We start from the raw sequence: 21603 nt of genomic DNA, 5'->3' as shown, positions 1-21603 counted from the left end.
CCCAACTTTCCATTTCTGTCGAGTTCTTCGTACGAGGCTTTGCATCCAGATGGCCGTTGTTTGTTTTTCTCTGGTGTCTTTTTTATGACATTTCACCACGCAAAAGTATTATTCCCTTTTTTCTTAAAGTTCGCAAAGGAATTTTCTAATCTGGAAAAAAATAATTTGAAAAGTAATGAGGAATTTTTTTAAAAATTACTGCCTGAAAGTAATTCCTTCCATCACTATAATACTGGTTTAGAAAATTAATTTACTGTTATTTACTACTACAACAAATAAATTTAATTACTCTGTCATTACTGCCACCTCTGGTCACAATCCTAGTTGTGTGCAGTGCAGGCGAGGGCAACGACAGGCAAAGAAACAAAGGGCAAGCGCTAGAAGGCGGGACGGGAGAGGAGGGCAATGGAGGGCGAGGGGAGAAAAGGGAGAGCACTAGGAACGTTAGAGGTGAGAAGAGGCTTCGCTCTCCCTCCCCAGCCTTCCTAGCGCTTGAGCCTTCTCCCTCTCCTGGCGTTCCTCCCCTCTCTTGGAATAAAGCGGAAGCCTGGCACATCCCCAAAGTGAGGACTCGCCCGACGCTTTCGACGCCGCGCCGCTGCTTAGAGCTGAATGGGTTTTTCTTTCTCAGCCTCGCTGCCTGGCTAGTAACTTTTCATTATGTCCTTTTTTCTTTTTGTAGCATGTTTCATCATTCGTCGCGAACGATTAAAAATTCAGCGTCTGGCAGGTCTTCATCCCGAGTTTCAATGCTAATGCCTAAACCATTCTTGTTTTTGTGTGTGTGTGTGTTTTTTTTTTCTTTTGGGGGGGGGGGGGGGGGGGGGGTAAATTATAGTGAAGGCGTTCATTTCTAGCTCTCTAATGTTTTAGATGTACGTATTTTTTCAGAATAAAATTGAGTGGTTCAGAAATGTTCCCTGTCCCACTTGACTGAAGAACAATCAATGGCACCATTGTTGTCCTGGTTTCCTTGCTTGAGATAAACTAACAATTTTCTATCCCAACTGTCCCGCTAAAAAAAATCAGGAGCAGTCTTGCCCACATTTCCTTTTATACTTATTCTGGACTTTACCAAGCTTAATAAAATTATTAGTAGCACCGCGCTTATTATTTAAGTAATTGCAGTGAAGAAGTGAATGTTCCCAGCATATAAAGTGTGAATAAATATATGTTTTTTGAGAGTTAATGCAAAAGAACATGTTGCGTTCTGAAGAGGCACACAGTTTAAAAGCCTAACTAGGATTTAAAAAGACAAACGAAAACGAACGCAATAAAATGAGAAAATACAAAAAAACATGGCAAGCGTATAGTTGAAATCGCTTTTGTAAAATTTTCTCTATCAACGAGTTATTTTTTAAGATCGGACATTTACGCTAAGAAATCATTTGGTCGACATGTAACGCTTCAGTAGGAGCCATTTGAGACACAACAGAGATATAGATGTTATGTGATAACCGTAATGATAATATATTCGAAATAAAAGAAATGCGTTTTTTTTTTATGTTACCTGCGAGTAAAGAAAGCACTTTCTGGTCCCGTTAGAATTACTGTCAATAAAACGCAACAAACACTGGGATCACAGCCAGCATTATGGGACGTTAAATGACAGCTGTCCAGAATAATTAACACTCGTACTATTGAGCGTAGACGTTCAGTAACACACCTTTTATTACAAAAAAAAAAGCCACCGGCGTCTACATATAGGCAGAATAGTGATTCCCTTTATTGAAAATTATACTTATGTATTTTTAATAAAATCTAAAATGCCGGGTTTATTGGGCAGGAGATCGAACTATAGGAAGCGCTTTATCGAGCTCGTTGTCTCCATAGTCTGGTGTTTACTAACACAGCATAACAATGAAACTAAATCTCGCCTAGCAAGCACTGGCCACAAACGCATCGCTTTGACCAGTGCTTTGGTCGCAAGATGAGCGAACTTTCTCTGATCAAAAACAAATAAGAAAATTTGATAAAACTTTGGTTGGGGCTAGTTTGTACATACCGACTAAAAGGTTAAAAGGCGCGAACAAATGAGAACAAAAAAAAAAAAAAAACAGACGTACGACACGGGCAGGCGCCAACCTCCAACTGATTTAATAAAACACAAAAATCTTCAAACTGTCGATCCCAATTGCCTAAAAACGTGCAACTGATAAAGGTTCCTGTCGCTCATTACACGCAGGCCCTCAAGAAACACAATTTCTTTGTTTAGTAGATAAAGAGATGGCATGCTTACGCATCTGTCAGCCGCTTTGTGTATACAGAAAGCTTCGATTAGTGCCCTTTACATCTTTTCATTTTCTCTCTTAATAAACTTTTTGTGCGCCAACAAAGGTTCACATCCACGTCGTTTGCAGTGCTCCGCAATACGGCCACCTGAATTATTGCGTGCGGCAAGCTTGTGCTTCCGCACTCTTTAAATAAAACATCTGCCGGTCTGACCGATGTAAACTTTGCAGCAACTAAACGGAATTTTATAAACCACCTTAGTCTCGCATTCGGTGTATCTTTATACATGTGCTTTTTTTGTTTTTTTAGCACATTACAAGCTTACGTTTTGACATCGCGGAGCAGATCTTTGAAAGTCTGCACGGGGCTGAGAACACTACATTAACTCTGTTTCTAACAGTCATCTTTTTTTTTTTTTAATTGTGGGACACTTTGTGCAAATATGGAACCCCTTGCACTGGCATTTCTCGTTTAATTTTTCTTTGTTCCTTTTCGACTCAGGATAATTTCTGCTGGAGCTATAATCTACGAACTAAAAAAGGCATCCTTTCTTTCAACCGTGCTCACTCAAAGCTTGTAAAACGTTGGATTGCATCAACCTGCATTCACGCAGGCATTACAAAAAGCTGTCAGCATAGACTGCCGGTCAGCTTTGATCACCAGGTTGCATGCTTGATGAGTGACGTTTACCCGATGAGCTTGGCCTCAAGTATGTGCGAAAGGTTTCTACAAAATATTAAGCAAGAGGGCGGCGACAAATGTCGGGAAAAGACAGACAAGATGCCAGTGCAGGTGGTTCTATATTTGCACCAAAGTGTCCCACCATTTAAAAAGAGGATGGCTGTTAGACACAGGGTTAATATAGTGTTCTCAGCCCCCGTGCAGACTTTCAAAGATATGCTCCACGAACTCAAAATGTAAATTTGTAACGTGCTAAAAAAAATATAATTTGATACACCGAATGCTAAGGTGGTTTATAAGATTCTGTTTAGTTGCGGCCAAGTTTACACCAGTCAGACCAGCCGATGCTTTAATGAATGGGCGCGGGAAGACAAGCAAACCGTACGCAATAATTTGGGTGGGCGTCATGCGGAGCACTACAAACGATGTGGGTGTGAACCTTTGTTAGAGCAAGCATTGCTTATTAAGAAAGGGAATGGAAAGATAGAAAGAAAATTAATCGAAGCTTTTTGTCTACAAAAAGCGTCTGACAGATGCGTAAGTATGCCATCTTTCTATCTACTAAACAAATAAATTGGGTTTCTTGAGGGCTGTTTGTAATAGACGATAAAAGCCTTTATCAGTTGCATGTGTTTAGGTAATTGGGATCGACAGTTTGACCATGTTTCGTGTTTCATTAAATCAGTTGGAAGTTGGCGCCTCTCCGTGTCCTACGTGTCTTTTTTTTTTCGTCCTGTTTTGTTCACGCCTTTTAACCTTTTAAATAAAATATGGTTTCTTGTCCTTAGAGCTGAAGAGTACCGCTAGGGGCGTGACTGTTCGATCTCCTCCCCAATACTGGTTTCTAAAAGAAACAGTTCCCTCCGATTATTAGTTTAGAACCTGTGTTGTACGCTGTGTTGTAGGTGTTACCGAAAGAAATAAAATACGCTACACGTTACTTGCAAATAAAAGGAACGCGTTAGAGACCTATCTAACCTCAATACAAAAGAGACGTGTTGCGGTTACCGTCACCACTAAAAATAACGCACGTTACTTTTACGTTAAAACTTGTTCGATGACTATTCACCCTGCCTGTCATTGACGGCGATAGCGTTTTTTTTTTTTTTTTTTTTTTTTTTTTGACACTGCGACACAGTGCGCGGCGCGAGGGGGTATTTTTTAGGTGGAAGTGTTTGCACGGGCAAAAAAGAGGAAAAATGTTTAAGGTATCGGTGATGCGTGGAAGAATTCTTATAACTTGGCATCTAGAAACACTCAAAAAAATTTATGCGTACTCTTTTTAAGTCTACGGAAGAATACGTAACGAGTAATGTAACTACGTCACCCGTTCCTCGGGAAAAGTAACGTACGTTGTTCGTTACTGTTTTACAAACACGACGAGTACGTTACAACGTGATCGAAAAAGTAACGCCTTATGGGTAACGCCGTTAACGTCAACCCTGCTTAGAACAAAGGGCCCGATGTTTACCCCAGGCTTTTTTAAGAATATAGAACCTGAAAACCAAGGGCCGTATTTACACCGCTGTAACTGGTAGGCACACAACGACGTTTGCATACATTGAAACGAATGCAAGAGCTGTCTCAGATTAGCAGAAATAAAGTATAGGTTCTAATTACTAAAATGAATCGTACGGGTTATATAAAAAAAACACTATTATTAAGGGAAACAGGCGAGCTGCGTATATTATTGATTATCTCTAATTGAAGCATTCTCCCAAAAATACGCTCTGTAAATTTTTTTTCATATACGGTCCAACATTAGTGACTGGAAACAAGCAATTTTTTATATTTATTAAAAATATAAAATTACATAATTGCATCGCATCAACCTAGTCACAAAGTAAAGATTCACTTCCACAATATCTATAAGTAATTTCGGTTGGTGGAACCAATTTTGATTAGAGCATGTTTTAGAAATACCGGTTATTTGAAGCTACAACTCTTTACTAGAATGTACTCTGTCTTCTTCACCTGATCAATCTTGCATGATCATAGTAAATGTTTCTATTCTTAAAAATCGCTATACCGCAATAAAACACACACAAAAAAACACATATTTTCTTTGACCTGTAAGGTTCAGGTAGCAAATTCCAGTATATGTGACGTTACGTTTTTACCCGCTATAATCGCCATTGTTTTAAGGCACCATTCGAATAATCCAACGATTATTTTAATCTAACTAGTCCAGCTTCAGGCCGTCCTGAGTGGCCTTGCCATTCTCTTAATGTATACATGCAGCTGGTTCTATCCACAACCTAATTTCATCCTTCCGAAAATAACATTGTAAACCAAACATAAAAAGAAAATCCTGAATGACCTTGTTTTTGACTGCACAAAACCAGCATGAAATATTGTTTTCCATCAGCGTCGCTATTTCATCACAAACATAGAAACGAAAGGAGATTTTTCTCGTTCAAATGTAACAAAAATATATAACTTATTAAAACGCAGCGACTTGTACCCTCTAAACTTAGATACGAAGGACCTTTACGGGAATAAATTTCGATGCAGATCGGTTGTAGTGCATACACCATCATGTTGTCTTTGTTCATTTTTTTCTCAATATTTCATAAACTGGCTACCTTAAGACCGTCTTTCTTAGTATTGCGCCAATTGTGCAGCAACCACAAAATATAAAATAGATCCGTTCAAAATTTCTTGCTGCGAGCAAGAGCCCTAGGCAAAAAGTCGTTCGCCCGCAATGATATAAAATTCAAGAAAAAAAAAAGAAAAAAAGAAGAAAACTGCGTGCCAGAAGTACTGAAATCTCTATGGCGAGAGGGCAACTTCAAGCAAAAAGGATTTCGTCTGAAGCGCGGCTTAAATTTCGCCATCATCCCCCCCGGCATATATCTCGCATTTAAGCGAGAGCCACGGTCTTTTGTCTAAAAACGTTCGCGTGGGCAGACACGCAGTTAGTTGGGGAAACGACGAAAATCGGATTATGCGGTGTTCCGACAATTGCAACAATTGTTGAGCACGTGAGGCCTCTGAAGATACCGGAGCCCTTTACGACAAAGAGTAGTTTTCGTGAGCTGAGTACTCCTTTGAAGACGCAGCCCTAGTGAATAGAGAGGAAAAGTCCGGACGGTTTACAATGATGTGCGGTTTTTCTTTTCATAACGTTCTCGACGGCTTTGAACTCGAAGTAATGATAAAACTTGAGAAACGTTAAACCGAGTGATCAGAGATAACGAGCTCGAAAAAGGGGCTCAAAACATGTCGACGGGAAACCAGATTACACATACAGGTATCATCAAGAGAGTGCTAACGCGAGGCTTGATAGAGCATACATTTTGGTTGGGAAAATGTCGTTGTGTGGTAACTATATGTTCTTGCTTGTGTCCTATTCAGAAATCACATTTCCGTGAGGTTTGAAGCCATCAACGCAAATGCAGGCCATCCTATCCTGGGGTCAATAAAAATTAAACCCAGAGCTACTCGAAAATCAGAAGCGGAAAAGAAAACACAATATGGCGGCCAGCAAAAACTGTGGACACTAAAAGTTATTCAAACCACAGGGTAGGATTGGTTCGAGCGTGTCAGATAATGCGACAAGAGTGACGATTAGCGAACACAGCTTCACTGAATTTACTGAGGTTTTGTGAAGAAGAAGGGAAGGTGCCGGGAACCGTACTTTGGACGCCTCCAAGGATGATATGAGTAAGTTTCCGTGCTTTCGGTATAAATTGATAACCTTGAAAAGAAGTGATGCCAAGGTCAGTTTTATTAATACAAGAAAAAAAAAAAGATCCTCGAAAAACTACGAATTTGAGTTGTCTTTGAACTGGACTTGTACGGCACTCGTTACAAGTAGTCAAGTTACGTGTAATCGATTACTTTATGAAGTGATCTTGTAATCTTTTGATTACATTTATTAAACATTACTCCCAAGAAGACTAATATGATTCATTTTTGAAGCACTAGAATTAGTTGTAGAGGTTACTTTTTTTTCAACCCCTTTCTACTGACGCTGTCTGTGTGTACAAGTTTCCTATTAGGGATTCCTCAAACCAAGTCTACGACAAGAGGAAGGTTGATTACAATTGATGGAATAAAAAATAAGTAGTTTAAAATTCGGTGACACGAATTCAATATTAAACAGTACATAATATCCGTTTTCAAACCGGCAAAAGAATCTTTCGTTCCGAAAAGCTGAAGTAAATGCTAAAGTGGCGGTTACTTCTGAAATAAAGTCAATCATTTTTTTCTCGAGTATTGAACTAATCTAACAGAATACTCTCTAGCTTAGAGTAGTTGTAATTGCAATCGATTTTTTTTTTCAAATAGCGTGTACAAGATTCCCTTGAAACAGCGAGCCTCGCGCTTTACGGAAAAAAAAAATACAACATTATCAACCGCTCTCATCTGTATGGGCACGCAAATCAGCCACCACTAAACAATGCGCAAAAGAGCTTTTAATTATTTAATTTTCGGGGGGATTACGCCTCTTGTTTGCTTCCTTATCATGTACCTGTACGTATTTTCAAGTATTCGGGTCCCACGCACTTTTTCTGCAGAATGGTCAATCACATCTGCCGTGTCCAGTCTTCTTCATTGTTTTCGGCGTTGCTGAAAGCAAAGCAACAATATACGCTACTCGTCACTTGAAAATAAAAAAAAAAACACGTTTTGTTACCTAGAAAAAGTAACGCGCGTTACTTTTGCGCTACTTTTAAAAGTCGGTAATGCATCCTGCGTGTCATTGACGCAGACAGCGTTCAGTGACACTGGGACAATAGCCGCGGACGTTGGGGTTTTATTAAAGTGGCAGTGTTGGCGTGGGGAAAAAAAGAGGCATTTTTTAAAGTTGTGTGGGATGAGTGCGAGAATTCTAATAACTCGGCTCCTAGAAAGATGAACAAAAAATTAAATGTCATTTTTCTAGTCTTAGGAAGAACGTATATCTAGCAACGTAATCTATTGCTCGAAATAAGTAAGTTAAGCATACGTCATTTGTTATCGTTTAAAAAAACGTTATGGGTAGGTTACTACGTTCCCGAATTCTCCAATGCATGAAGGGTAACCCTGTTACTTGTAACGCGCCGGCGCACACAGTGTTTTTCTTCAGCATACGGGTCCCGGTAACCGTCGTTGGTGTTGTTTTCTTTCTTTTTTTGAGGGAGAGCGGAAAAAGGGGGGGGGGGGAGGGGGGGCAGCGTCAAGGTTGACACCGAAAAACATAAAAAATCCAGTGGAAACAAAAAACCTGAAAACACAGAACCCTAAGATTAAACAATATTCAATAAAATTTCCAGGAAAAGAATTCTTAAAGAAGCGATTGTTTCAACGAGAACTGAGCAGTTAGTTGCTTGTCGGGGAGAAACATCCACCAAAAAAGATTTTGTGCTACACACTAAACATTTTCACGCCCTTATTGGTGTAAATGGCATGGGTCACAACTCACCCCCTTATTGGTGTACAAAAACGCCCTAGAAAAATGGTGTTATTTCTCACTCCCTCAAAAACCGGTGTAATCCCTTACACCCTACACGGAAAGGAGTGATTCTGCTCTACACCTATTTATTAGGGTGTGATGGCAGCAGTACACCCGACCAAAAACGTGTACTGCAGCTAGAAGAGCATGGTGGGTAAACCCCGAGACTAGTGACAAAAAAATTGGGAAAACACAATACTGTCTCAAAATGTCTTGAGACGTGTTGTGTTGTCCCGATTTTTTGTCCTAGTCTTGGGTTTTTTTCACCATGATCCTTCACCAGCTCGCCTGCGCAGTAACTCTCACTTCATTCAGCTACAAGAAGTTATACTAAATGTGTAACACAGCACTTCATCAAAACGTATTTACGGAGAAATGATTGCTAACAAATTGAAACATGTGGAACACTTTATTTTTTGAATCCAGAAAAAACGTGCATGGACCTCATCTTCTTCTTTCGCGAATTCGCGAGAAACCAATGTCAAACCTCAAATGCTGGCATTTGTGACCTAGTGTTAAGTTTTTGTGACAAAGCTACAAAACTCTTAGAGGCTTAAAATAAATGCACTCAAACTTTAAATAAGGCTTTCCTTCGCCTAAACCTACTTTAATGCTTTCTAGCTCTGCTTGACGTAGGCAAAACTCGACAGGCTGGCAGAGACGGAACGACTGGGAGTTGATTGAGGCGTAAGCAGCAGTTCATGCTTGTAAACAGTAAAATGGTCTATTGAGACGGAAGCAGAACTACTACCAGAAGCATGCTTGCAGAGTACTTACAAATAAAGCACCGATCTCATGTAATCCGTGATAGTTGCATAATCCGGTTCGGGCACCACAGAAAAATTCGCAAACACAACGTCCAGGATGAAGGCGGTTGCTCACATTCAACGGAACTCTCGCCGTCGCCGATGAGCAGCTCTCTGTCGTGATAGATGCACAATCCGACTAGGGCAGCACAAAACTACGCAAACACAATGTCGAGGATGAAGGCGGTCGATCACAATCAGCGGAAGTCTCACGAGCGCCGACAACCAGTTCTTTGTCGAAACGCGTCCAACAAACACAGCACAATAATTCCATGGACTCCGACGAAATTCACAAATATTACCAAAAAAAATTAGTATGAACGTATTCCGGCCGTTCAAGACGAAAAACCACGGCTGCGACTGCAACGCACGAAAAACAGAAGGACACTGACGCCTGACGGAAGCTTTTTAGAAACTGGACCTACGTGGCCCCTACACTCACCGTAATTTGGAATACGGCAAAGACTTCGGCCCCAGTGAGCCCATCAGCTCGTCGGAGCGAGTCACGTGCCATATTATAGTCCAAGCGTCCCTGTCCTACGGAGAACGGTCACGTGTTACACACCACCCCTCTGATTTGCTAGAAGCGGCCTTCGCACTCGCTCGCAGCCACACGAAGACACAAAAGAAGGTGTGGAGGCTTATCAGAAGACGAGGTCAAAGAGGGGTGGACAAAGCAGCTAATCTCCCTCTGCGGCTTTGTATAAGCCACCTGGGCTGCCCAAGGAAGGTCGCAAAATGGGACACGTCAGGACTTGCTTCACGCAGTGGCATGCGTGCTCTGATGCCGACCGCGAAATCACGAAATAAATAACACAAAACAAATTCGAACGCATGAAACAAGAGATGCAATTTCACCTGTACAAAAAAAGAAAAAAAAAACGAAAAAAAAAGCGTCGGGAGGCTAGATATTTTGGTGTCAACTAAGGATCGCGTACTCTAGCCGGGGTGTCATAAATTCGGCACTTTCGATTGTCTTGCGGAATTGTTTCGTCAGAACTACACACAAAAATAAAATCTCAGTGAAGGTGCTATAAGTAGTGCGAGGGCCAGTCAGGTGAGTTTGTAATACACGAAATGAGGGCGCCACGGCCCATAGTTTGTTCAGTGGTTCAGCGCAGGAGGTCTTTCTCTGGTTAAATGTAAGCAGATTCCATTTTGCTTCATCTTGTTTTTTTTTTTCTTTTTTAACGTCGGATTTTAGGTGGTTAAGAAATAGACATACCTCGCCGGCATAGGCCATTCATGCGGGAATCTTGACGCTCAACCAAAAACGGCATCGCCTACGGTATGTCAGGATGGCGTCGCCGCGACCCATCCTTTTTTTCACAGATATTGGCTGGACCAAAATGGTAACGGCGCAATTTTTCATATTTGATCCTATATCGGCGCAATGCTGTGTGCTGTTTGGGTTGTATATTGACACGTCTTCGTTCATCTTTTGCGAGTGGAGATGTTTTGTTTTTAAATCGAAGTTGAGCTGATGAAACTGACGCACACGCGACACGTAATTTTCGGCTCGTGTCGGACGGTGAGTTCGATCGGAGTTGCAAAAACTATACTCCATCACTTCCTAACCATACGCGACTTCGTGTAGCGATTAATTATACTGGATGTTTATACCGCCGTACTAGTACATCAGCAACAGTTTCAGCAAAGCAATAAGCATTAACGGATATGAAATCATGGGTGTATTAGACTGGCATCACCATAACGCCCCTTTCACACCGTGTTAATACAGGGCGTATAATTCGCCCATACACCCTTTTTACACGATTACAGACGCCATCGCAATAAGCGAGGTCGTAAAAAGGGTGTGAAAGGGATGAAAAACATCAGCACACCCTTTTTACACCCACCGATATTCAAATATCGTGTAAATTAAGTGTAAGAAGGGTGTTTTTTCTAACTTACACCCTTTTTACACGATTATGGGTGTTATAATGTTTAGTGTGTAGACGAGATGTAGCGTCGGCCTGCGACAATATGATCAGGCCTCGTTTATTCCTAGCCCAAAAGGGTAAAATACCGACTAGGGTTGCCTCAGGCACGTGAAGCTATGAAACCGACTGCCTTATTGCGGCAATAGAATAGACGATAGTCCATTCCAAATCTTTCTTTTACCAGCTTCATTTACCCGGGGGCTTCCCGAATGATTTTTGTCTCGATCCGACCTGAACGCCGCTCTGTCTGCTGGCATATTGCCATATCCACCAGACTAGAGGAAGCGAAATTTTAGAGAAATACATCGAAGACGCTGTGACTTCCGGTTAGGCCTTCATTCAGTAGTATTTTGTAGAATAATACGATACATTGCTCGAAGCATAGACTTCAAAAAAAGATTGAATTTGAGGTAGATTTCTTACGACTCTATAGTGGGTAGTGATACAAAAATATTCTATAATGCCCAATCAACGTGACCGAGATGGACGAAGTTATATGCATACGCTAGCCAAATAGTGCGCCGTTGTTGCATATTTTTTTAATGCGAGTGCATTTTCTAAGTTAGCCTCCCCTCCCTCACACTTCATAAAACATCCCGGTCGTCACATATAGAATATGCGTCTTCTGTCCTTATCACCGGCATGAACGCGTTGCAAGGAGAGGGAGATGAGAGTGTGGAACAGACGTGGTGACTTCCTGAGTGTGGCAATATGTTTTACTACGAGAATACACGCTGTAATCGGGTCTATTCGTTACTTGTCTTGATAAATATACTCGCCTGCACACCAATTGCTTTAGTGGTGCGGGTAGCCCACTGCATGCTCATCGCGGTGTCCATGACATTGTGCATCCGCGCTGCGCTGAGGAGAGGGCTGCTGCCGGCCAACCGAGATACCGGATCCGCCAAGACAAAAGACGGCTGTCGCCCCTGTCTCGGCGGGTTTCTACGACGATAGATGGCGGCAGCAATCCCTCCCAATTTAAAGGAGAAAACCCAGAGGCAGCGCGCGTCCAGCCGTTCCCACTACGCAAAAGATGTCTGCGTCAGGGCCATCAGATTTTTGCGGAGTAAGATGCATTCCCTAGTAAAGTATTAGGCATGACCGTGCTTGACGTGTGAAAAAGGTGTCAGTCAAGAGAGAGCGACGTTTGGCTTGGAATCCGTCGTTTCTGCATGTCTGAACGCGATTTCGTTAAAGGGGTCATGACACGAATTTTGGGATGGGATAAAATATTTTAAATTGGGACTTTACTAATCGCATATCGTTTAGTCGGCCAAAATAAAAGACGGTAGAATGCCAAAAGCCAGCTTTTCGGTACGAACATTTGAAAATATAGCGTACTATTTTGTAAATGTTTTCCTTCGAAATCTCTCCGCCTTTTCACTATGATGCATCCGCGGTTCCCAAAGCGCGTCAGCGGTGCCAACCTGACGTCAGCCGAGCCCAGCTCACGCATTGGCCACGAGAACTGCGTCACTCGGACGTATACGCTCGTCAACAATATATCCGTCGACGAACATTCGGATTCGCGTTCGTGGCCAATGAGTGCCCTGACGGAACTTATTGTCACTGGGGAATGACAAGTTCTATGGTGTGCATAAAAAGCACGCTGGAACCTAGGAGTCATCGTACCGGTGCCGAAGGAACGTCACGACCACGTGATTTCACAATTCGCATTTGAATTGAGGATTAGAGCTAAGGAGGAAGAAGTAGGAAAATCGTTTCATGACCCTTTTAAGGAGCTCGTGTCGCGGAAAAGCCGGCCTCGGTGGCGTGGCAGAAGGGCCGGCGTCGGGGGCGTAACCTAAAATCCTGATTGGTTCATAGGGTCAAGACGCCACTGCCACATGACCTCGCGCGGAAATTTCAAACAACCCACAACGCTCACGTGAAGCCTGATGTTACGCGTGGAATGCACGTGTTTAAAAAAACATGACATATAATGCGAATTCAAGGTCACCACACGTCTCAAATGATTTCGCGTTATGAAGTAATTAATTTGCCTTACGAAAAAATTTGAAGAATTTTAGTCGGAATTCGAATCCACGACTTTTTGGTTGCAAACAAGACACGCTACTGACGAGGCCTTTTTTTATTTTTTTTTTATGAGTACGGTCATTGCCTGCCGCATGGAAGGTGGTAATATTTCCCGTTTGAGAATTTTCTAAAACACATATGAAATCTAGAACGTCCGCAAACTTTTTTATAGAAGGCCAAGCCTAGGACACTAACTCCAGGAGATTAATTTCTTGTTGTTAAGAATAATAATTTCTAATAATGCTAATAAGGCTAATAAGTAATTTCTTTGTCCATGCGTGTTTTTAACGCTTGCAGGAATTTTGGGAAGTTTGTTAGGCCATTCCTCAAGCCCGCTGTCCCTCAGCTCGTCTTTGCTGGTGAACAGCTGTCGAAAGTCTCGCACCGAGCTCTTGTTTTATATCTTTCTGGCACGTGAATACATTTTCACCCGCGTGGAACGCTACTATTTTGTTGTTCTTGGCTCGCAGTCGGTCTCTAGTTTTAAAGATTTTGCAAGGATCTTACTCGTTCTAGTGCTCAAAGCCTGTTTCTTATCATCGCACTAGTGCCACTAAATAAGCTACGCTTCAGAGTAACGACACTTGGCCATATTGTGTCTTAAAATCATGGTTTCCAGTTATCTGAAGCTTTATCTTAAATCACAGGAAACGCCTTTCCGCCCTCCACAAATGTTTAAACAGTTCGTAACAGAGCAAATCAATATTGCGTGACCTCCTTAACAACGAATCTAAATCTGAGGAAGTCGCACTTTTGAATCCTGACGATCGGCAGTTGCGTCTGCTCTGCATACGAGCCAAAATGGCGGCGCCCACAACAATGCCGAAGAACGGAGTGCCGATACTATAAGCGCAGCTCATTTAGTGACTCTACATCGCACTACTGTATTCGAGTTCCACGAAAGGAAGTACCGTAAGCGCGATCTATAGTCACAAATATCTTCGGTGAATATATCTGGCGTTTTAGTTTCTTCGGAAATGAGCGTGCGGAGAGCTTGTAAGAAAGCTTACTTTTAGTCTCGTTTCGTTCTAGAATTTTTTTTGTTGTATTCAAAGCACATACTTTTAACCTTTTCTTTGATTTTTTCCCAAACTATTGCATCAACGTCCTATTTCTGAGCTGCATAGGCTATAGGATAGCAGGGCTGGGCAGACACATTACCAAAAAGTATTCGGTGATACAACACCGAGATACATGTATATTAAGGCCCAAAATACAGATACTAAATAAAGTACATTCGTCTTTCATTCAACGGGATATCGGTGAGGTACTTCCTCAAAAACGTCGAAAAAGTATTTCGGAATACAGATACAGATACTTATAGAAATGAATTTGTTCCATAACGCTGCTACGTGGCGAGTGCGTAGTTCGTGGTGAATGCAAATGGAAATTTATGCTTGTGCTTCTCTTTCTGTGTCATTTTATGCACTCCCCGTTAAATCGAACGTTTTATTTATCATTAATGCCGCTAAGAAGACATGTCATCCCCGGTGAACCTCACAGTTACTGAACGATAAAGACTGCGTGTCATGCTTGACAAAAGACGTCTGCACGAAATGAACCCAGTTTTGCCTTGAAGACGCATCTCAAACTGTCGTTTTGAATTTTTGTTGAGTCACCCGTAATGTTAGGAAATTCGATGAAAGGGCCGCGCTTTTCCTCCATTCAACTTCTTTACGGCGTTCGCTCTGCTAAACTGGAAAGAGTGGAGAGCTTTGTGAGAGGAGCTTATTCTGTTATTATTGCAGGTAACCTTCTTTAAACCACAGTAGTGTTTCTTTTTTACGATTGTGGCTGTAATAAATTATGTTATAGGGCGGGTTCATATTATAAATTCTGAAGTGCCTTCCACCAAAAATATGTTCTTATATCTTAAACTTACCTGACAACGCTTGTTTACAGCTCGCAGACTTGAACAAGTCGTTCGTTCTGCAGACAGATGCAAGCGACTGTGGCCTGGGTGCTGTTTTGCTGCAGGAGTATGGCGGTGTGCTTCGGCCAGTTGCTTTCACAAGCCACACGCTAATTCCAGCCGAGCGCAACTACAGTGTCGCAGAACGTGAATGTCTTGCCATTATTCATGCTTTGAAGCGCTTCGATATGTACCTAGATGGCGCAACGTTCCAGATTCAATCTGATCACTTAGCGCTATCATGGCTAAGGGGACTTAAGAATCCAGCTGGACGTCTTGCTCGTTGGGCGCTTACGCTACAACAGTACGACTACCCCATTGTGTACCCCCTGGGGTCAACTAACAAAGTTGCTGATCCGCTTTCTCGTGCTCTACTTCCCGAGGAACACTCGCAGGATACCTATGGCTTGGTGACCGTCGCGGCCACGACACGAGAATCCCCAGATTCACGGTGGGGTACATTGGTGAGCCGCGAGGAGCTTCGCAAGGCGCAGCTGGATGACGGGCTTTGCCAACGCGTGTCCGCCTGGCTGGCAGCAAGAGGTCCAGTCGACCGCCCAAGTGACAAGGAGTTCGACTCCTACTTGATGGGCGACGACGGCTTCCTGCTGCGCTACATCCCCCAGGCCGACGACGATCCGGATGGCTCGGCGTTCCGGACCGTGATACCCCGCAATCTACGTAAGCTTTTCATCCGATACATGCATGACTCTGCCATGGCAGGACACAGCAGTGGGAGCAAAACTTACGAAAAGTTATCCAAAATTGCTACCTGGTCAGGCATAAGGCAGAATGTGCTCCGATACGCTCGTAGCTGCTCGGTGTGCCAGAAGGCAGAACCACGTGGTGGTCAGCCCCCCGGTCTCATGCAACCAATCGCGAGTCAAAGCCCTTGGCAGATTTGTTGCTGTGACGTCATTGGCCCCTTCCCACGTAGTACCCGTGGCAATCAGTACTTCTTTGTGGTAACCGAATACTTTACAAAGTGGGTCGAGTTATTCCCTTTGCGGAAGCTAGATTCGCAAAAAATCTGGGAGTGTCTACTTGAAACATTCGCTAGGTTTGGCTTTCCTGCACAGCTTGTAAGCGATAATGCCTCCTATCTAACGAGTAAGGTGTTCGTGGATGCTTGCGTGGTACTGGGAATTAAGCACAAAAGAACTCCCCCATACCACCCGCAAGCAAACATCACGGAAAGGGTAAATCGGAACCTTAAGATGATGTTAGTGGCCTATACAGAGCGCGACAAGGACTGGGAGGCTAAACTGCCCGAGCTGGCATTCGCAACCCGTATGACCACTAATCGGTCAATGGGCCTCACTTCTGCTCAATTGAATTTCGGCAAGGAGCTTGCGTTCCCACTTTTTAACAGTCTCCTTTCTCCAGAGTCTGGGGGAAGTCTTCGCCCCTACGTGAAGTTCGCAGAGGACCTGCGAAAGCGCTTCTCCGATAACCTTCGAGAGGCCCGAAAAATCTCGACGTCGCCCGAGTGCAGCAGGCAGAACAGTACAACCAGGGGCGACGTGACTTGCAGTTCGAGATGGGAGATTTTGTACTCCGGCGTACTCACCCACTGAGTGACGCCGCTCGAGGCTTCGCAGCCTCCCTCGCCAACAAGTGGGAAGGTCCGTTTCGCGTGCATGAAAAGTGCTCACTGCTCACTTACAAACTAGTGCACTGTGAGTCTAGTGAGGAAACCGGACCTGTTCATGTCACCGACCTTAAACGATTTTTTCAAGCAGAAGACGAAGATTCCTCGCAGGACCGGAACGACACTGACGGCGGTCCCGTTCCGGAAACCCCCTTGTCTCCACCAAGGCGGCGGTATAACCTGCGACGTCGGTGACACCAAAGAGAGAGGAACCTTTTTTTTGTCTCCTTGGCTTCGCCTCTCTCGCATTTTGGGGGTAGTTTTCTACTTCCACGGATCTGCCCCCTTTCGAAGAGGGGGGAGAAGATTGCGTGCCCACCTCAGATCCGTTATTTCAAACTTCCTGAAAGGGGTGCGAAGATAACGTCAGGCTCAACCCTCAACTGTGCCCCATGTCGTCTGCTTCCTTGTTTTTCTATGGAGCTGGCTCATGGACAACACCGTTACCACACCTGCCATCTGAACGACACGGCGGCCGGTCTCATCGTGGACCGCGGTCACCCTCTACAGGACGGAGCGGCAGCTGGTTCGGATCAAGGAAGACCACATGAATGCAGCCACCTGCTGGACACGGTCCAGAGCAACAAGGTGGCCGCCAGCCGAGCCTTGATCAAGAGCAAGGAGCTCAAGCGACAAGCTGGAGCTGACCGAGCCGCTGCAGAAAAAGCAGCATGTGGCCAAGGAGCGGGGGAGAGAGCGGACGCCGAACGGAAAGCACACGTCAACCAACTTGGCGAGCGCGACCTCCAACGGGCCATCGCGCTCGTTCAGCAGGCGCCGGTTGGACTTGCAACGCCAGTCCGCCCAGCAGCGCCATCCACCCCCTGACAACCCTGACGCCCACGACGTCGTCTCGGTCATCGACATGCCGGACGAAGCTTGAGGGGGGGGGGGGGGGGGGGGGGGGGAGGGGGGGCACCCGTGCGGCTCCCCAGCCCAGTTGCCAGACTGCGAGGCAAAGGTGCCGAACTTTTCCCGCGTGGCGGCGACGTCACGCCAGCCACTCGCACATCGCGTGCGCCGCCTTTGATTCGCCTTATCAAGGCGGCCGCCTTGATAAGGCGCATCAGAGGCGGCGCACAGGGAGTCACTGCCTGGACTCAGGCGCCGCCGGTAACAATGTTAATCGTCTCGTCCATGTCCCATTAAATGTAGTTTCTTGTTGTTGAAACCGTTGGCTCCGTGTTATTCCTCCGGGTTGGGTATGCAGCAAGGCAAACGGACCACAACGGCAACAAATATAACGAAATGACTAAGTCTGGCAAAGTATCGCGAGACAAGCGGTACATTGTAAAAGTATTTCACTACTGAGATAAAAATACATTTTTAAATGAATCTTGATAGCGAGATACAGATACTCGAAAGTATCATTTCAATCCTATCGCTATATAACGGTATCGCGATATTGGCCAGCCTTTGGCTATAGTGTCTTTTATACAAGAACAGAAATCCTAGTCACCAAGCAAACATTTGTTATGCTCCCACGAGCTCCGTCGAAATTGCCGTTTTTCTTTGCTTGTCCTCCCTTTCTACATGCACAGTTACCAGTGCAAGGTCGGAGAGAGCTTCCTGGGATACCGCGTAGGTGGTGACGGCACTAGTGAGGTCACTGAACACATGCACCCGGTCTAAGCGTGCATGACATTTACCCTGCTAAGGCGTGCATCCCTTCACACTTGGGAAGCATCTACAAGGTAAGAGACCCTAAACAGTTTTCTTAGCTCCGACCGGCTGGAGTCAGACTGAAGGGTGCAGAGCAGTCTTGCGCATTTAAGACGCAGTTGAAATCTCCTGTAATAATGGTCTGTGCAGGAATATTAAGGTACTGCCTTAGGTTAGTAAAAAAAAGTTTACGCTCGGCTGGATCGTTGTGGGCGTCTACATATACACGACTTTAAGCGACTCATGGTGACGAGTCGCTTCCACCGCGCAAACTCGGCCATTTTTATCTTACTCCCATTCCAGGTGTATCAAAATCCTTTCTAATCAAACTTGTACTGCTGCCGCTATTCTCGACCGCTTTTACGTGATAAAAAAAAAAATCGTTAAAAAAAAACAAAACAAGTTGCATATACTATGCACGTGCGTCTTGGAAGATAGTTTTGTCTCCTGAAGACATGCTATATCAACGTTTTCGGTCAAAAGCAGATGTAAAGGCCGATGTTTTTTTGTTTTTTTTTTTTTAAATTAATCTTACCGTAATAAAAGTGGCTATTTTCATGCTATTCAAAATAGAAAGCGTACTAATAAAAGAGGTCAGATACAAGGGAAACAGTGTCACCGTAATGCACATTAGTATCGGCTTCTTCAGAAGGTCCAGTCGCTTACTGTGGGTCTTGTCGTCGCCTGTCGTCCGTCACGACGTAGGGCTTAGATTTGTACCGTCGTTTTTTCGATACCTCCCCTAAACTTGTGTCCGATTCGAAGGGCCTGTCCAGTGGGTTCGTGGGGAAATCAGAGCGTAGCTTGTCTGGGAAGTCGTCGGGCGCGGGAAGGCTGCCGGTGTCACTGTCAGATTTTTTATACGGGTGGTCCTTCCTTGCCAGCGGAATTACGGGGTCTCCGACCAGCTGAGCAGACGTCTCGACTGCTGCCTCGTCAAGCGCGCTCTTAGTTCTCGGCTCTGACAGGAGCGGGACGGCGTCGTCGGGCTCAACAGAGGGCACATGAGTGGCGACTGCAGGGCTTGATTGCTCGTTAACAGTGGAAGCCGGGGGTTTTCCTTAACAGGCAGAAGGGTGCCTGTCCGGGAGTCACAGCCAGGAGTCCAGGACTTTTCCGCCACAGGTTTTTAGGTAGTGTGGCCAGAAATCGATCCTCACGCCTTGTTTCAGGCTGAGGCAAACAAGACTCGTGGCGGACTGTATGCCCTGAAAGCCGTCTGTCCATTGTGTGTCGCGAGCGATTTCTTGCACCTTCACGTATTGCTCGAAAGCCCACCGAAGCGCGTCGTCGAAAACGTGTGAATTCACTCAGTGCGCTTTCAGTCGAACCTCATAGTTCTCTGGGTCGAGCACAAGGCACTATTTGTCTTTAACGCGGAGTGTTCGTGCTTTCACTCTCCGTTTCTTGGCCGCCGCATTGTGAAGTGTCAGTATCCACAAATAAATCATTTGGTATGCTCAAATAACCGCGGTTTCTTTCATGAGGTATAGTCGTTCCAGTTCGGTCCTGAAGTGGTCATCCAGGTAAGGCCGACCGGTTACGTCGCAGTGGAGGAAGACGATATTTGCAGCAAAGCTTTTACACTGCATAGGTGGAAGAACTACGCTGTGCTCATCACTTGATGCAAAAAAAAAATGTAAGTCGCGGCCAGACTCGGCCGTTATCTCTGCTCCGAGGAAGCTGGCCATTCTGCGTCCGTACGGTGTGAGCGCCCGAAGCAGAATGCACGCTACTGACCAGGCCATGTGCGCAGCACTTCCAGTTCACTGGCAGGAAGAGTGTGAGAAGCGATTGAGAAAGCAATGGGAACGGGGCCCGCTAACTCTATCGCGTTCCACCCCTTAAAGGCGAAGCTTAAGAGCCCTCTAAGTTTTGTCGCGAAGTTTGCATAAAAATATGGATCCGTATTTGGAAGTGTGAAAACATTTGATGGAGTAATTTTGTGCATTGCCGGATCTCTACTAAAATTGTTTTGACAAAAAGGAATGCCAAGTTTATACTGAAACAATAAATAACAAAAGTGAAGCATAAAATACATTAATAAGCCTTACCTATGTTTTGAGTCAAAATGAAAAAAAAAATTAACATACACGTTTTTTCTAAAGCCGGTTTGATGCTGTGTATGGTGTTATTGTATTCCCTTAGTTAAGACTTCAAGTGTATTCCTTGTACCTTTGATCACGTTTACATAAAGGTTAATAATAATTATTATTAATATTATTATTTTTAATGGACTACCAAAGTCGCTTTTTAGGCTGGACTCCAAACGACAGCTAAAAGCTTGCAAACATTGCGCTAAATTTCTTTCCTTTGACAACTATTACTGAACTGCTGCTCCTATGGATGTTTGTTCGGTATATAATTTTGTATCTGACGTGTGGCGTTCTCATAAGAACGACAGGACACTTTTTATTGAAGGAGTGCCGCTCTGTGGTGAAGCGATTAATTAAAAGAGACAAACGCCTATTGTACGTTTCCGTTGAGTCTGACGTTAGGCGTTGTCCTGGCCGACTTGGAATATGTTAGGTAGAGTAGGCAATCTAATGGAATTGAGGCTATAACTCTGAATACTTTGATTAGTCACGTCTCTGACTTTTTGACTGTCAAAAATTTATTTACGAAACGCTTCTCATCTATAGTAAACCCGGATGTTCCCCAGTTTAACAACACAACCCTTGGTCCTCATAATCTTCTTTTTATGTCAATTCCTGTATTTGCGATTGATGGCGTGTTTCGGCCATAAAAGGACTTGCCCCCAGAATTTAATGTGGGGAAGACGGGATCCTTACTTTCAGTTTTAAAGGGTGTTTTGTTATTTTGGCCCCTGTGCTTGCAGTACAGTTTTAACATGTCCTTAAAGACAAGTCAATTTTTATCGGCGTGAAAAAATGCCGTGGTTCACGAATCTGTGAACCACAGACTTTTTCCCAACGCACAAATCTGGAAGTTCGTGCGACGATAATTGCAGACCAAATGCACTGCTTTCTGCTTTTTTAAAAAGTTATTTTTAAGCATTTGAGTTTCCATTTTAGACCAATGCTCAGTGCAAATCACCACAGCTTTTGTCTGGGGCGTAAGAAATATTTGCTCTGAAATGGCGAGATACAAGATGAATTAACTCAAATAAAAACGTGTTTTGTTTGCCTACATCTCATGAGTGAATTGTTCTCATAATATTGGCAGACAATGTGCTGGGCCTTGGGCCATACAAAAGTCGAGGCACCCAGTTTATC

Source organism: Ixodes scapularis, unplaced genomic scaffold, assembly GCF_016920785.2.
Source record: "Ixodes scapularis isolate PalLabHiFi unplaced genomic scaffold, ASM1692078v2 PGA_scaffold4__175_contigs__length_147842914, whole genome shotgun sequence".
Lineage (NCBI taxonomy): Eukaryota > Metazoa > Arthropoda > Arachnida > Ixodida > Ixodidae > Ixodes > Ixodes scapularis.
Note: the sequence above shows the minus strand (reverse complement) of the source record.